At 47.4% G+C, this 15,790-nt stretch overlaps 1 protein-coding gene across 2 annotated transcripts in view; it reads left to right on the top strand.

Moving 5' to 3' along the window:
• zmat4a (zinc finger, matrin-type 4a) overlaps positions 1 to 15,790 on the top strand; it is a 90,705-nt gene that overhangs the window by 49,986 nt on the left and 24,929 nt on the right. The gene's annotated exons all lie outside the window — the stretch shown is intronic.

The following is a 15,790-nucleotide window of genomic DNA, read 5'->3' as shown; positions in this document are numbered from 1 at the left end:
TGAGACTTGAGAGAGGAGAAGAACGCGGTACTGTGTGTGTACAGTCTCGTCGACCAAGGCTACATAATCTCTCTCATGTAGCAACCTCACATGACGAGTAAGGGATGATGATTAATGAGTTAATTAGTTCGCTATTTAAGGACTCGACTCTTTAATGGGGTTAATATCACTGTGTAGTGTTGGCTTTCATTTAGACAGCTCTTTTATGTCCTCTCCTTCCACCCATGATATCCATAATCTTCCTTTTCACTGCATGCAGTCCCTATGAGTGAAGGATCTGTTTCCACTCTGCAGGTCTTTTAACTGCGTTTGTTCATGCTCACTTCACTCCTCACACCGAGTAAATCACTTCTCTCCCACATCCGAGTCTGCTGTATGCTTCAATTCTTCCAGCTATGCCCAACAAATGTGCTTTATATGCCGAGGATTTATTCTTCCTTTGTCAAAATCCAGCATCCTTGTTGAGATGTGAGGCACTTTTCACATTGTTAAAGTCAGTAAGCCACACGATGAACTAAAAGCGCGGTTAGACGGCTTTGCCGGTTCACGCGCGGCCTTCAGTGGCGCCGGTGACAGCAGTACCATAAAATGGATCACGCAGCCGCAGCCTTTTTGACAAGCTTTTCCGCACAGTGCCGTGACTGAGGAGAACATCTGGCTGTTATTTTTTCCCGTCCTGGAATGCGCCTAGGCACCCAGCAGAAAAAGGCGGATGGTAGAGGCAAACCACCAGGTGTTTGCAGACATGTTTGCAGACACCTGCCGCGTGCCCACTGCAGCCTCCATGTCTGCCACCCTGCATGCATGTGTGTGTGTGTGTGTGTGTGGACTGGCAAGACTGGCCCCTTCTGACGCGCAGCGCGTTCTCAGGATGCATTGTTTAAATGTAATTACAACTCCCCGCACCTCCGGGTAGAGAGAAAGACGAGCAGCTTTCTAGGACGCAATGTGTGGCAGCTGCTCCTCTTAAATCTGTTTACAAATTGGTGGTGGGGAGAATAATGAACGCCAGCCGAGATGGAAGTAGGAGGCTAAGGCTGACGCTGCTGCCGCGCAGCGGAGACAGGGAAATTGGATCACTCCCTAATTCAACACCTGGGACCCGTGCGAGCCGTGGCTCCCCTCCATGAGAGTGGAGGCCTTTGCAGGTGTTGTGCCCGCAGTTGTCACCATTATGGTAAATAAGTTCCTGGCAGTTTTTTTTTTTTTTTTTTGGTCCTTGTTAATTATGCGTTGAATTAAAGTAGTAGAGAGACTTGTGAGTTCGACTGCTCCAAAAACAAGTGCAACAGTTGATGAGATTCTCTGTATTGTTGTTGTACCAGTTTGTACCAGTTCATGCTGGTTTCTCTCTGTGTTTGTGTGTGTGTGTGTGTGTGTGTGCCTGTCTATCTGGCTCTGTGTGTGTGTGTGTTTTTACTTCAATACCACACCCCACATATCCATCTTTGTAAATGCTGAATCTGTAATGGCAACATTGTGTACAGCTTCACAGGAGTGTCAAGAGAAGCATTGTGTAATGTGCTTTGTCAGCACAATGAAGTTAGGCGGCTATAAAAAGCTAGCTGGATGCAGCGTATATCTTTCAGGCTCAGTTTTCACAGTAAAAAAAATATAGTCTGGAAGTCCTTAGCTGAAACTCGTTTGGCCCTGTAGATTTTGTAGCATGCCAGCAGGGAAACTTTAAGGTTGTTGTTTCATTGATGATTGAACAGAAAAGAAAAACCAACTGAGACAACTTGGCTATGCTTGAGGAGGCTTAGATCGATGTCACAACTGGATCCGTTTTATTGGAACTTACACAGATAAATTAGTAGCAAACAGAGTGGAAAGTGGCTCTGCGGAACGCTTATCTCAGACGAAGGCACTATACATTTTGCATCCCCGCCGACTTCTAAAGTGTTTGATTTACTGCACAGTTCCGCTTACACCGTCACCGCCAGCATAAATCTCACATGCTCAGTTTTTATTTTTTTTACGGAGAGCCACAAGCTGTTCCACTCTCTTTCAATGTTTTTCTGGTCCATGTCATCAGTGACTCCGCTAGTATAACTAAACCGCTGTAAAAGGTTTCCAGACCGCAGTTAGCACAGTGAAACTTTTGAAAGGGCAGTGGCAGGTTAATAAAAAAAATGGGCGAATGCAGAAATGGCAGAGGCATACCTCTTTCCACCCAGAGGCCATGCCAAGCACACCAGCCTTATGTTCATCTTGGCAGCCGTGCATAGCAAGAGCTGCCAGAATGAGAACTTCCAACTTTTACACCACAGCCCACCAACTTTGCATCTGAGTGAGAAGCAGATTTGCTTGCCCACCCAAACAACAAGATGTGCAGCTCTGATGCTATCACATATGTGACTCTGGAGTCCATAAGACACAGTGACTGTGTGAAATTCTCATACTAACCCTCAAGATCCCATAAGCTCCTCAGAAATGTTTATTTGTTTCAGGATTTCAGGATTTTAAAGCAAAGCAATTTTGGATTTGAATTAGAGTAATGAGCAAAACAATTACCTTAACAGAAACTCTATAAACAGAAACATCTGCCCCCTTCCCAGCACCTCCAAAGGCATAGCCATGGGCTTTCTTAGCTAAAGAAAAGGCCTATTAGAGTATTGAGTGCTCTGACAATTGGACATCATTCACTCTAAATCTTAATCAGTCAGATAATGAGCTCTCTTTCCAAAACTTTCTGGTGTTTTTGCTACTCTGCGTCATAGTGTTATGATCAGCTCCCTCAATGAAATTAATCTACCAATATATGGGAGCTTAATTAGAGGCAATGACCCATTTTGTCATCCAGCATATGGGAAACAATTAAACTCTGAATTTGCATTAAAACAGTGTGTCCCTGAGAAGCAGTAAACTTGATTGTTGCCGTAAGCCACAGCTTGAATTGCTTTTGCCTGTAGGCCTCAGACATGATATTTCCCTGGAAATCTGTCAAAGGCTACAAAGACTGTGTGTCTATGAAGATATACAGGCTAGTCTCAATCTTGAGGAAGAAGACAGGGGAAATGTAAGCAAGTTATTTTGCGTAGAGCTACTTGGGACATACAGTCAGTTTCATGGGAGACTCAGGAGAGCAGTTCAAAAGTAAGGGGGACGCTAGTGGGTTTAATGCTACTCTGTCTGGCATGTTTTTATTTGATTGTTCATAATTTAATGTAATTTTCTGTTCTTTTTTAAATGTAATCATTTAGTTAAGTTTTTTTTCTAAGCATTAATAATATAATAAGGCTATCATTAGTTTGACTGATACCTGAGATTACCTTACTCCATTGGGCTGAAGAGCTAAGTTAACCTTTGGCTAGGCTACCTATCTAGCTAACTGCTTTTTTGATACTTCTGAAGATTCCCAAGGAAGATTATTAAGAATGGCAAAAGCCAAACAGTTTGTTACCATAGCTGTGCGCAAAATCACCTCAGGTACGTGGCGGCCTGAAGAAACCTCACCGTTACAGGCCTGGTACTGTAGCTCTGCGAAAGATCCGTCGCTACCAAAAGTCAACCGAGCTGCAAGCCGTAAGCTCTTCAGGAGGACAGCAAGACTTACCTGGTTGGTCTGTTCGAGGACACCAATCTGTGTGCCATCCATGCCAATAGAGTCACCATTATGCCCAAAGACATCCAGCTGGCTCGTCACATCCATGGGGAGCGTGCTTAAATCCTCAAGAACATCCCTTTACCCACTTAATCAGTTCCCCCTCACATCCGCACACTGGACTCCATTACACAATTCAAAACTGCTGTTAAAACCCATCTTTTTTATACTAACATACTCACTCTAACAGCATTGACTGCATTTTAATTCAAAATGCTGGTTTAACTCATTGCTGAGCTCATTGCTCTGTGACTAATTGTATATTTTATTGATCTTGATGTAAGGTGACCTTGAGTAACTATTAAATAAAATATATTATTACATTAAATTATTATTATTACTATTAATCGCATGAATAAGAAATGAACCACAGAGAACCATAAAATATATGAAGGCATAAACTGCGTATTTTCATTATGAAATCCTAAACCTACAATAAAAACATTTAAGATAAATATGCCCTTGCTAGATAATTCCATTGCTCAAAAGGACGTTTGAGTGATTTCAAGTGACTGGGGTCTATTTCACCCCAAACATTATGGTTGTTCCTAAAATCCTAACACAATACGAGGGTTAAGGTGTCTGCATCTCAGGAAGGCTGTCTCCCTCTTTCCAGCATTGCCGCTACAAGGTTATGCTATCAGAGTGAACCTATGCACAAGGCATGCTGTGTCACCCTTTCAACACACATCAGCATCCACTGCCAGCCTCCCTCCAGTGGTAATTGACCCAAAAAGAAGAGCTGAAAGCCCCCGCTGAAACTGTGCGTTCTGCGGTGGAACCAGCCACAAAGGATTATGAAAGGCACAGAGAGAGCGAGGGCACCCAAGTGGAAGACCTTGACGTCTGAGATCACTGTTGGATAGCTGAACACTCAGGATCAGTGCATGTGCTGTGCGTGTGTGTGTGTATGTCTGTGTGTTTGTGTGTGTGTGTTTGTGTGTGTGTGTGTGTGTGTGGTTGTGTATGTGTGTGTGTGGTTGTGGTTGTGCGTGTGTGTACATTTATGTTTTCGCAGAATTTACCATGCATTTGGTGCGTGCGATCATGTGTGCATGCTAATGTGTGTGTGCATGTATGTATGCTTTTGTTTGCATGCGTCTGTTTGTGTGGAAAAGTGGTGAGCACACATCCATGCCTCGATTCTCTCTCTCTCTCTCTCTCTCTTTCTCTCTCTCTCTCCAGGGTTTCCGCGGGTCCTTAAAAAGTCATAAAAAGTCTCAAATCAGATAATCTGAATTTTAGGCCTTAAAATGTCATAAAAAGTCTTAATTACGATTTTGACTGGTCATAAAAATGTATTGGATTATATGTGACTTTTATAAAGTTTTAAACTTGTTTTGGGGATCACTCCACAACAAAACGAAACCCACATGGAAACAATAAAAACACGGCAAACTTCAGCCCGGTCAGGATTTATCGGAGCTCGCCAAGGTAGTGTGTTGCGATGTGCGTTGTGGGATAACGTGGTGCCTTAAAATTGTTTATTTTAACGTTGCTTCGAATATGGGTAAGTGCAAGTTCAACGAGATCTGTCTCGAGAACAGTGCATTTAGTGCTTGGTTGAAGCCTGTCGAAAATAACCCATTTGAAGCCCGCTGCACATTGTGCAAGAAAACGCTGAAATTAGCTTCTTTGGGTATGAAAGCATTAGATGGAAGGTCAGAAAAACATAACGCCACTCTAAAAAGCCAGAAGCAAACACCTGCAATCACCAAATTTTGTTCTGGTTCATTGGGAGCATCACCCGGCCCCAGTGCGACCCAGTCTGCTCTATCAACTTTGACGCCTACAACTCCGGTAAGCGACCTCCGGACAGCGTTCGGATCTACGCCAACATTAAAAGCGGAGGTGCTCTGGACTTTACACATGGTAGCAAAACATCAGTCCTATAAAAGCAATGATGACATAGGTGAGCTGTTTCAAACCATGTTCCCTGATTCTGACATCGCTAAAACCTTCAAGTTGGGAAAGGACAAGACGTCTTACATTACGCGATTTGGATTGGCAGATTTCATTGAGAGACAGTTGTATCAGTATAGAGTGTGCTATACAACAAAGTAATGATCGGACATGAGACCGTGATAGAAATCACGTGCATTCTTTACTGTATGTTTCATAGGACAAAAATATCTAGCATTCTATGCAGGTTAACAGTGTGGTATTACGGATGCCCCGAGGGAACAAACTTAATTCAATATCAATACACAACATTCCCCCTTTACTTTTAAATCCCCATAAGTAAAAGTAATATTCACTGTATTGATTATTCTTTTCTAACAGTCTTAAACCTTAAAGAAACTTGCTTTTATTTTTAATATAACAGTCCTTTTTACTTTAACAATGTTACATAATAACATTTAACAAATTAACAAAATAACATTTCCTGAACTATGGAAAGAGGGTATACTGCCTCAATTCCCAGATTTAACCCTGGGGTGTATTCTGCCCCAGTGTTAGAGGTTAGTCTCTAGACTACATGTTTAATCTGTCAGGGGGTCATCGTTCTCTTGTGGGGTAATGACGACGTACGGGTAAGTCTACAGTCCCACTGTCTCTGAGTCTGAGTGGTGATGGTGTATGCCCAGACTGGGGTGCTAATGTAGCCTATTTCTTGTGTACACACGTATACGTTACTCTTGCGTACATGCATTTATGTGTGTAGTCATGTTCAATTTAATGTGAATAAATTCATTAACTTTGCAAGTAATTTTGGGACTATTGATTTTACTTCATATCCTTCATACTTTGTTTGCCCGTAAGGACGTGAAATTACATTGCATTCATCATGGTCATAAAAAGGTCTTAAAAAGTCTTAAATTTAACTTGTTAAAACCTGCAGAAACCCTGTCTCTCTCTTTCTTCTCTTTCCCTCCATGCCTCCTCTCCATGCATCATGTGTATGACATGAGGTCATCCTCTGTACCATGAGAGGCCTGTCTCACACGCACATCTGCAGGGCTATGGCCTCATGTGGTGCATTTAGATGGCTCGGGGGGGGGGTCTTTACTGCTGTTCTATCAGGTGACTTGCACGACTCACTGGCATCGCATGTTATTAAAATCACCTTCCTGACTTCCTGGCCAGTTTCTTCTCAGTGTCCCTTCTTCCCCATCCCCACCCCAACCCCCTCCATCCACACACACCAACACCTGCTCTGTCTTGCCCTTTGCCCTTGTTCAGCAGTGGGCCTATTAAGCGCCTTCCCTGTTCAGCTCCATCCCAGAACAAGCAATTAGTTTCTCATATATCGTCGGTCGTATGCTGTTTTAAAGTGCAATGAGCCCGATTTATGGTAATTGGACATGGAGTTCATACTGAGACAGAATGCTGTCAGACATAATGTAACAGGTAATTGTTGTCCCAGGGTGTATTACACGCATGATGGAGTGGAACAAACTGGAAGTCGTTGCCAGATATAATACAGATTGACGGTAATATTGATGTGCATTCCACGGGTTATTGAACATTTCCGTAAACATCATGGCTGAGTTTGCTAGCCAATGCAGATAGTATGTTCCTGGATTAAACCAGCCAGTGGGAAGTTCTGGAACAGTATCCCAAACAGGAACTGACTGTCAGTCCGACACTGGCCCTGATCCGGAGTGGAAATGCTTCAGAAACATGCTGTAATGTTATTCCACGTGGAAGGTAACACTTCCACGTGGAATAACATTACAGCATGTTTCTGCTCATTCTCTATGCTTTACTTCCTGCCACTGACAGATTTGGCCATTAGTGGTGCCATCTGTATCCAGTGGTTCGAGACTCGAGGAGTCAGGCCCCAGCAGAGGACTTGAAGGAGGCCCATCCATCCTTCTGACACCTGACACCAAAACCCAAAAGTTCCTTCGTCCAAACTTCACGGGGGATTAGAGGGGGGCGGGGACTTTTTAAGGCGAGGTTTCACAACAGGGATTAAAATTAATCCTGCACTAATTTTGATCTGCAACAGAGATATAGAATTCAAAATGTAATTTTTCTTCCGAAGGACTAGACATAATACCTGTTTGGGAAGCAAAAATGACCATTCCTATGAGTAGAACAGGAGGATATATAGTTCTAGTGAAAGTTGAATGTGCCATTTCTACCACGCCCTGTTTTTAATGCTAGTCAAGCCTCGATAATCGTGATACCTTCTCCTCCTCCTCTCTCTCCTTTGAATCAAGGAAACAGAAGCCACCTAGCCAGTTTCATTCAGAGTATTGTTGCAGCTCTCCTTCTGACTGTACAGCAAGTGGCCTTCTGTGGGCTTCTAATGCGGCCTGTCAGGAAGATGAATCTGAGGCATCCCCGGGCTGCTGTTATTGATTTCTGCATAACGAACATTAGTGGGCCGGCAGAGTGCGGCCACTGACCCATCCGTCTCCTGGGGAGAGCACTCTGATTGAGCCTATCCGCCAAAAACACAGAGCCAACACACACACGCTTTCTCTCTCTCTCTCTCTCTCTCTCTCTCTCTCTCTCTCTCTCTCTCTCTCTCTCTCTCTCTCTACCCTCTCTCTACCCTCTCTCTATCCTCTCTGCTCAGCCCCTCTCTCTTTTAGATCAGTGGCCAGGCATAAGGCTAGTCTGTGCCCCCCTATTGGGTCAGTGACCCGCGCTTTGTGTGAAGGGAGAGGCTCGTCACATTCTAAATGTGTGAAATGAACAAGACTAAATTAAAATGTGAAGCGACTCAAGATCCTCCAATTATTATTCGAAAAAGCTTCTCAGAAAAAGCTGAACGCGTGTTAATTTACTGTACTACTATCACGCCGACACCGTAGACACGAAATATTCTCATCTGCCACTTAAGGTCTTAAGCGCAGCTGTTATTTTAAAGCGCTGGCCAGCCATATCTGTTAATGTCTCTGCCATTGTTAAGTGCGGGATTAAGCCAAAGAAGATTTGTCCTCTATACGTTTGGTGTCGTGTATGTTGCCACCATATGAACAAAATTAATACTTCAGCTAATTATGATTGCCGAATGCATATGGCGTTATTTAAGGGCCTCAATGTCTCAGTGACATTTTATAAACTTCATTATTTTAAAATGCAACTGTAAACCTCGCATAATGGCTATTCCGCCCCATTGAAGGAGCAAGACGTGTGGTAATTAAAGATGCGGATACGGATCAAATAAGCAGGAAATGCCTATGCAGTATTCAATACTTTTGTTTGTTTTATTTATTTCGTTGGACAGCTAAGGCGCTCGTCTCTGTGGTGATTTTTTCGCATTGAGGAAATATTTAGTTTTTGCCGCACAGAGGGGGATAAGGCAGAGGGAGGAAATGCAAAGCCCAAAAGGGAAAGCATTGTAGGAATAGATAAGTGCATGGGATTCAGAGAGCTTTGATCTTCCGCTTTTTGATCCAACAGCCCAATATCTCTCGCTGTGGTGTACACAGTGCCTTCTCTCGGGTTTGGACAAGCCGGTACGCTCTGGTCTCCATACACATGCAGTTCTTCCTCTTACTGCGGGTTATAGGATCCATTTTATTTCTCTGCATACCGTTCCTCTGGAGCCAAGCAACTGCATTCAAGTATGCTGCCCTGCTGGATATATGCTAAACTATTCCAGGAGGTCCTACATAGCCTACTACAGTAAAAATAGCGCTAAGCTCAGATGGTGTTTGCCATATGTTAGGTTCGCTGTGTGAATTTGATAGATAAGATGTTTTGTCTTAATGTCTTGGAAATATTTTCCCATATTCTTTGACAGTGCGACAAGCATTTGGCCATAGCACATGCCCTTGTTTTTAGATCTTAGTTTGCCAATGTGAAAAATAATGTTATCGCCAATACCCAAGCAGAAAACCATCACTGTCGTGCTGCTTTGTTTATTAAATGCAATATTAAAAATGGCATCACATAATATCCTCTGGATATTTTCAGACGTGAAAGGAGGTTTGTGCGTTAGTCATGATTGGGAAGGAAAAGGCATAAGTCTGTGAGTACCGAGCTCTTCTCCGAAAAACCTCAGTGTTGACTGGGGCCAGATCCAGCCTCCATCTGTACCACGGGACTCTGCTGACTGAGACACCGGAACGCATTAGTGTGGCACTGATTCGTTTCTTAGAGAACAAATTGGAAAGTTGACTGGCAGGGCCATTTCTCAAACAAACATAATGGGGAGCGGTTTTGTCTGGCTCATGAACATGTTATAAAAATACGGGCTCTTTCTGGAGTGTGCGCCTCAATACTTAATGTATTAATTTATGTTTAGCGAACTTATGCAGAGCTGTGATTGCACTGGGTGCGGCTCTATTATTACATGAAGTTCATTTGTCAGTTTGCGTCCGGAGGGAAGAGTGTTTAACCCAACATTTTGTTTATTAATCATTGTGTTGAAGAGACAGAAATGTTTCACAGTATTCAGCACATCATCAGAATGCAAACTGATTTGTCATTTCCAAATTTGTGTAATACAATCTTAATTTCCTCTGTTATGCAGCAGATTCACTGTTAACAAAACTTGATTTGACAGTTACCACCTCAAAAACAATACAACCACTCAATTGCGCTGTCATCGAGCGAGTTTAGTTCAGACTTGGACGTTGTATCTTGTGTGGCCTGGTTTGCCCTCTTGTTTTTTAATCCCATGGCCTATAAATAACTCGCCCCCTCTCTAGGCGAGTAGGTCAGCGAGAGTTTTTTGCCACTAAGTGGCTTTTAGCCGGGCATTGATATGTTCACACACATAGACCAGCTATGAGAGACCTGACAGCAGAGGCTGCTCATTTCTTTGTGGGAGTAGGGTGCATGAGTGTGCCTGACTCTCTCCTGGGCTGCAGAGGGGCTCAGTAGGGAGGGGTCGGTGAAGCGGCATGTTGGTGATGATATACTGAAGTGGGGAGAGGAGACTTCCTGTTCTGCCGCGAACCTACTGGAGTGGAGAGAATATTTTAACTTAAGGGCATTTTAGGACTTTCCAAAACTGAAGAGAAAGATTCAGAAAAAAAAGGAAAACTGAAGAGAAAGAAATGTTATAAGAAATTGAAGGAGAAAAGAAGAGGAAGAGAGAGAAAGGGAGGGAGAGAGGATGAGTGCAATCCATCTATGATGTGCTCAGAAAAGGCCATCCCCGGTGACCACAGAGACATTAGGTAAAACTATGAGAGCGGTAACAAATGCCTTTTCTCTTTACGGGGGCTCCAAAAGTTAAGGCACGGAACTTAATTTGGGAGAAGCAGCTGGGCCATTAAGTCCTAGGTTGCTCTGCTATAATTACATTGGGCCAGACAGAACACCCCGCAGTGAAAATATATTGATGATGAATAATGGGCCATGGTGGAATTCAGGCTTCCTGTAGAGGAGGAGAGCTCCTGCAGCCACAGCGGTAGCGGCACTAGCCCCCTCTGGGCTGTTTTCATGGTTGACGTGCGTGAAATCTGAAGTTTTATAAAAATCAGTTTCAGGAAACATTGATTCCCCTCCATCTATAATTCTTTGTTCCATGCACATATCCCGTGGGAGATTTTATATTTTGGTATAAATTAGGTATTTATAAGCTATTATGTTTTTTTTTCATTGGTAACACTTTATTTGAAGGGGTTTGCATAAGGCTGATATGACACAATCATGAACATGAAGGAGTCTTAATGAATGGTTAACACTGTTGTCTTGAAGTGTCACTTGGTCAGTTATGTCATTTTTAATGCAAAGTTGACGTTGTTTTGGGATGTCTTCATTATGACAACTTGACATCAACCAAGACAACATAAACATAACCTGTGACATACAGGCAGGAGTGGCTCTAGGGATCGAAAACATGTGGGGCTTAGCCCAGACCTGTCGGGGAGTCTGCGGGTATCCTCCCCGAGAACGTTTTTAAAATTCTCACAGCTAAATGCAGTATTTCCACGCAGTTTGGGGCGTGGCTGGGACTGGCCTTTTAAGCTGAAGCCCAGAATGTTTTCCTTCACGTACTTCTTGCTTCATTTCATTACCTTTTACCTTGCTCTTGCCCAAATAGTCAAGCACGTTGAAGTATGCTAAGTATGCTAGGCAGCGGTGCTTACCACTGCGTTATGGCTCCACTAAGCAACAGGGGGAAGGTAACCCACCGGCCGGCAGGACAGGTTTAGGGCCACGGGGCTTCAGCCCAATAGCCTGGTCGTAGTCATACCCAGTAAACATGTCATAGCAGGCCTAATTATGAAACTTAAAGAAACTATTTAGCTTTACGTGTTAACATTCCATTAAACTGTCATGTCTGTTGGTTTTGGCATTGGCTGTCATGAGACCATTATAACTGTGTCATGAATATTTTCCTTGATGTCAACTACATTGGACTAGTCATTAACATGTCATGAAGTGTTATTACACTGTCAAATGCTTTTCTAAGAGTGTCATGAATAATCTCCTTGACCTCTATATGACCTGTGGTTGTTACGACTGGTGGGTGTTGTGCAGGACTCAATCGCACGACTCAGCACAGGGGTAGATTCAAAGGGTGAAACGTTTTACTATCCGAGTTCGGTACACAGGTAGGCAGTCCAACAATTGCAAACAGGGAATAAGCAGGAAAATAGTTGTAGGGCAGGCAGAGGTCAGAAGCACGAGTAATCACTTTACCAAGGAGAAAAGCGCTAAACGCTAGGAACACGGGGAAAAACAAGGAACATACCACGAAACAATTTACGAAGACACAACGAGGAACAAGAAAACAAGGACTATATATACACACACACACACAGGCAACAGATAACGAGGGACAGGTGAGAACAATCAAGGCGGGGCAGACAAAGACACAGGTGGACTAAACAAGGGGAATTAACAGGACACAGGTGAAACCAATGATACACACAACCCGGGAGATTGGGAACAGGTGAGGGGTGGAGACACGGACAACAACAAGAGGGCACATGGCATAGACAAACAAACATAGGGAAAGCACATGGCGGGAACAAGGAAGCACGAGGACTAGACATGGGAACAAACATGTGACCACACAAGGGAGACAAACACAGAAATTAGACACGGACAGAACACAGACCTTACAGTACCCCCCCTCTAAGGGCCGGATTCCAGACGGCCCAAAACACAAACAGATCAAATCCACCTAGGGTGGGTGGAGGGGGTCCAGAGCAAGGCAGGCGGGCAGACCGGACCAGACAGCCCAAAAACACACAAACAAACAGATCAAATCCACCTAGGGTGGGTGGAGGGGGTCCAGAGCAAGGCAGGCGGGCAGACCGGGCCAGACAGAAGGCTGGAAAGAAGGGTCTGGTGGCTGACCGGGTGGACGGCCAAGCAAGGGCAGAATGTCTGGTGGCTGGCCGTGTGGGTGGCCAAACAGGGGCAGAGTCTTTGGCGACCGACCGGGTGGATGGTCAAACAGAGGCAGAGTCTTTGGCGACCGACCGGGTGGATGGCCAAACAGGGGCAGAGTCTTTGGCGACCGGCCGGGTGGGTGGCCAAACAGGGGCAGAGTCTTTGGCGACCGGCCAAACAGACCAACAATAAACACAACAACAACCCTAACAACAAATAGTTGCCAGCGATATCGATTGGAGTTTGGGGTTGCAGGACCAGTGGCTGGGGTAGTCGTGGCACCTGGACTCTCTGGTTCATTAGGGCTGGCGGCACCGGGCCCTGGTTCTGCTGCAGCTGGGACAGGGAACCCAGGAACACTGGAGACAGGGGTCGGAGCGCCTGGGGCCAGCGCATGGACGCCTGGGACCGGCGCAGGGACACCTTGGATGCTTTGGACAGGGACGCCTGAGACGCTCGGGACAGGGGAGCCTGAGACGCTCGGGACCGGGGCGCCTGGGATGCTCGGGACAGGGGAGCCTGGGACGCTCGGGACAGGGGCGCCTGGGACGCTCGGGACAGGGGCGCCTGGGACGCTCGGGACAGGGGCGCCTGGGACGCTCGGGACAGGGGCGCCTGGGACGCTCGGGACAGGGGCGCTCGGGACGCTCGGGACAGGGGCGCCTGGGACACTCGGGACAGGGGCGCCTGGGACACTCGGGACAGGGGCGCCTGGGACACTCGGGACAGGGGCGCCTGGGACACTCGGGACAGGGGCGCCTGGGACACTCGGGACAGGGGCGCTCGGGACAGCAGAGCCCTCAGCAGCGACGCCATCAGGAGGTGCTGCTGGACCGGTGACGGCAGAGGGTGCTGCTGGGCCTGCATCGGAAACAGATGCTGGAGGATCTTGGTCGGCAGCTGTGGCAGCAGGGTCCGGGTCAGCTGCGGGGTCCGGGTCGGCACCGGTGGCTGCGGGGTCCGGGTCGGCAGCGGTGGCTGCGGGGTCCGGGTCGGCAGCGGTGGCTGCGGGGTCCGGGTCGGCAGCGCTGGCTGTAGGGTACGCACAACCTGGGTGAGCGTCGGCTGGGTCTGCTGGGTCAGCGACGGCTGGGTCTGCAGGGTCAGCGACGGCCGGGTCTGCAGGGTCAGCGACGGCCGGGTCTGCAGGGTGAGCGACGGCTGGGTCTGCAGGGTGAGCGGCGGCTTGATCTGCGGCGGCTGGTTCTGCTGTGGCGTAGGCCTCAGTGGCGTCACCATCAGCAATTTCCTCAGAGACCGCTTCAGGGACAGCAGCGACAGAGGCTGCTTCGGGGTTGGTAGCAACAGAGGCTACGTCGGGGCCAGCAGTGGGTGCTTCGAGAGCGGTAGCGACGGAGGCTACGTCAGTGGCATCAAAGACTGCTTCTGGGGTGGTAGCGACAGAGGCTACGTCGGGGGCGGCAGCGTCAGAGGCTGCTTCTGGGGCAGCAGCGTCAGAGGCTGCTTCGGGGTTGACAGCATCAAAGGCTGCTTTGGGAGTGGTAGCGACAGAGGCTACATCGGGGGCATCAGAGCCAGCTTCTGGGGTGGTAGCGACAGAGGCTACGTCGGGGGCGGCAGCGTCAGAGGCTGCTTCGGGGGAGGCAGAGGCTGCTATGGGAGTGGTAGCGACGGAGGCTACATCTGGGGCAGCAGAGACGACCTCGGAGGCGGCAGCGTCAGAGGCTGCTTCTGGGGCGGTAGCAACGGAGGCTACTTCAGGGGCGGCAGCGTCAGAGGCTGCTTCTGGGGCGGCAGCGTCAGAGGCTGCTTCGGGGGAGGCAGAGGCTGCTTTGGGAGTGGTAGCGACGGAGGCTACCTCTGGGGCAGCAGAGACGACCTCGGAGGCGGCAGCATCAGAGGCTGCTTCGAGGGTGGCAGAGGCTGCATCGATGGCAGCAGAAGCTGCATCGAGCAAGGCAGCGCCAGAGGCTTCTTTGGGTGCGACAGAAAATCTTTCCAATGCTGCAAAGGCAGCTTCGAGGGCGGCGGAGATTGTTTCAAGGGTGGAAGCTCCAAAGGCTGCGTTGACGGCGTCAGAGACCGCTCTGATGGTGGCATTGGTAGAGGCTGCTTCGAGGTTGACAGCGTCAGAAGCTCTTCCTAGGGCGGCTGAGGCTGTCCTGAAGGCGGGAGGCAGGAGACGTGGAGTCGGAGCTGAAGCCAGAGCAGTATTGGTGAGTGAAGCTGAAACCCTGGAGCCGGAATCCAGGCGGCATGGAACCGGAGCTGGAGAGGGAGGTGCAGCGAGGGAATCCCAACGATCCAGGAGCTGCTCGAATTGTCCCAACAGCAGGTTCAGGACCTTCAGGGAACTTCTCCCTTGCTCCTCTATTTCCCTTGTCACGAGGCAGAGAGAGGAGGCTTGTTTGCTCAAACTGCGTCTGAGCACTGAGTCTGAGTCGGCTGAGTCCATCCTTGGCGTCTTCGTACTGTTACGACTGGTGGGTGTTGTGCAGGACTCAATCGCACGACTCAGCACAGGGGTAGATTCAAAGGGTGAAACGTTTTACTATCCGAGTTCGGTACACAGGTAGGCAGTCCAACAATTGCAAACAGGGAATAGGCAGGAGAATAGTTGTAGGGCAGGCAGAGGTCAGAAGCACGAGTAATCACTTTACCAAGGAGAAACGCGGGGAACAGCGGGGAACAGCGGGGAACAGCGGGGAACAGCGGGGAACAGCGGGGAACAGCGGGGAACAGCGGGGAACAGCGGGGAACAGCGGGGAACAGCGGGGAACAGCGGGGAACAGCGGGGAACATACCACGAAACAACAATTCACGAAGACACAACGAGGAACAAGAAAACAAGGACTATATATACACACAGGCAACAGATAACGAGGGACAGGTGAGAACAATCAAGGCGGGGCAGACAAAGACACAGGTGGACTAAACAAGGGGAATTAACAGGACACAGGTGAAACC

Source organism: Clupea harengus, chromosome 7 (assembly GCF_900700415.2).
Source record: "Clupea harengus chromosome 7, Ch_v2.0.2, whole genome shotgun sequence".
In the NCBI taxonomy this organism is placed as follows: Eukaryota; Metazoa; Chordata; class Actinopteri; order Clupeiformes; family Clupeidae; genus Clupea; species Clupea harengus.
The sequence above is the reverse complement of the archived record's forward strand: the minus strand, read 5'-3'. Positions and strand labels throughout refer to the sequence as shown.